The sequence below is a fragment of the Brassica napus genome, chromosome C9 (assembly GCF_020379485.1).
Source record: "Brassica napus cultivar Da-Ae chromosome C9, Da-Ae, whole genome shotgun sequence".
Lineage (NCBI taxonomy): Eukaryota > Viridiplantae > Streptophyta > Magnoliopsida > Brassicales > Brassicaceae > Brassica > Brassica napus.
The window spans coordinates 23,141,438-23,143,882 of NC_063452.1; the positions used below are offsets into that span (position 1 = coordinate 23,141,438).

At 35.6% G+C, this 2,445-nt stretch overlaps 1 pseudogene; it reads right to left on the reverse strand.

The window, feature by feature from the left end:
* Window positions 1–299: 299 nt before the first annotated feature.
* On the reverse strand, window positions 300–1,749 carry LOC106418104 (annotated as a pseudogene).
* Window positions 1,750–2,445: the final 696 nt, after the last annotated feature.

The window sequence follows — 2,445 nt, forward strand, 5'->3', positions numbered from 1 at the left end:
GGAGCGAGTGAATTGTGTGGATTGGTATTTGATACCATGTTAAATTATATAGATTTTCAGCTCAAAACCAGGTGATTCATTTCTCTTATATATATAATTGACTCTTTTTACTACACACATTTTTATATTAAAAAAAAACAGAATCATGAATGATGCTATATAACCTTCTAGTGTTTATCAATCATAATAATTATATAATTGAAGAATAATGAATTTTTCTGATAGGATAATCTCTTTTCTCTTAAATTATTAAGTAACCATTAATCCATATGTTAAATAATATATTTTAATAAATTTTATCACATCATATTTGAAAAAGCCAAAGGAATCAAAATTTTCTGAAACAATGCCTTATTCACTTTTGCAACCGGAGATTTTTTTATGTATTGTTTCTTTGAATCCAGTTTCACATGTGGTTGGTGCATCCAAAGCAGCACTCAAGTGCACACTAGCGTTTCTGTAATTGCTTGATTTAACGTTTTTCAAAGCTTAGTTTAAATAATCTTTACCATCAGTATATAGCTTGATGCAGTCGCGTAAAGGTAACTCAATACCATGTGAAGCTTTCTTGTCCATGAGAATCTTTACAACGATCTTTTTTACCTTAATTGTGTTAAACTCAGCATTCTTCGTAGACGCTATGAGCAATCCTTTCAGATTAGTTGCGGCTTTGCTATGCGGGTCGGTTTCAAGAGACTGGACGCAAAAATCATATTTGAAAAGAGGGTCTTTAGCTGCAGCTTTCTTGCGAGAATCTTGAATAAGAGTTTGGGCGGTTGTGAAACAGATCAAGAAGAGAAAAAACATAACAAAGAAAACGGGGAATTTCATTATTTATTTTAATTTTCTGTTGGGGAGAAGAGAAATGAGAATGTGTTGATAAAGAAACTTATCCTTCTGATTCAATTTATAGTGAAAATGAAACAAAGAATTTTACAGTAAGATCGTTATATAACTTAAAAACTTACCATTCTATGCCAAATTGTTTGTTGTAGAACTCTTTCGATGCGTTATTTTTTTTTAAATAGAGATAAAAATGTTAGTGTTAAAAAGATATCACATATTCACTTATAATGTTTATTTATTACATTATGGTCAACAAGCAATGTTTGCTTTCCCATTTCCAGATATGCATGTTAAATTTGGTCAACTCCTTCATCAATGTTACGATTTTAGAGAATAAAGTAGGTATTGAGAGATTAAAGGAAGATTAGAGAAGATTAATGGAAGATTTGTAGAGAAATTAGGTAGTAATCATGTTTAAGAGTATTTAAGAATCATCATGAACAAGAGAGAGAGTCTAGAGAGATAATCTCAAACTTCTTAATTATTAATCTGATCAGAGTTTACAATATATATGAAGAGGCAACACTGGGATGAGGGTTTCATAAAGAGCCACTATTACAAGAGATAGGGTTTGCTTTAATTCAAACCATCCAATGAGCTTCTTCTTTGTGCATAAAGCTCCTTTTGCTTTATCCAGCTCTTCTTCAGCCTGTCACATGTGCTTCTTCTTCCCTTGAAACGGTCTGATGCCTTAGCAAAGGGAATAGGGCTTCTCTTCTTCATCCAAAGTTACCCGGGTAACTAGTATAACTAGTATACTAGGATAACTAGGGTAACTTTGGTTTAACCCTTGAAAGTTACTCAGGTAACTAGTATTACTACGCCATGTACGGCATCTTCATCATACTCAACTCCTCATGTCTTTCTCTTCCCATATATTGATCTCATCTCAGCACTCCCCCTCAAGCTTAGCTTTGTGAAAGTCTAAGCTTGGATAGCCATGAGATCTTCCTCGTTAAAAATCTCACCAAGGAAAACCCATTTGGACAAAACCTTGATGAGGAAAAAAGAGTAAAGACCTCATGCCTTAGGGGATCAGCTCCTTCTCTTCCCAAGATATATGAGTCCCAATCTGATGTGGATGGACTCCATAGTCTTTTGTCTTGCTGCCTTGGTGAACACATTGAACACATCTGCCAACTGATCTTCACTTCTTGTATAACATGGCAAGATCACTCCCAAGACTATCATCTGCCTCACCTTGTGGCAATCTACTTCAATGTGCTTCGTCCTCTCATGAAACACTGAGTTTGTAGCAATTTGAATAGCCGCCTGATTGTCACAATGCATAGTCATTGGTGTTGCTTGCTCAATCTCCAAGTGCCTAAGAATTCCTTTGATCCATACCAACTCGTTGGTAAGCTTTAGCATAGCTCTATACTCAGCTTCAGAACTAGAGCATGATACAACCTTCTGCTTCTTACTCTTCCAAGTAACCATGTTTCCTCCAATGAAAGTGCAGTAGCCTGTTGTAGACCTTCTGTCTGCTCTATCACCTGCCCAATCAGCATCACAATAACCCACAACTTCAGTGCTTTTATTGCAGCCCATCCATATACCAAGCCCTTGAGTTCCATTCAGGTACATGAGAACCCTCTC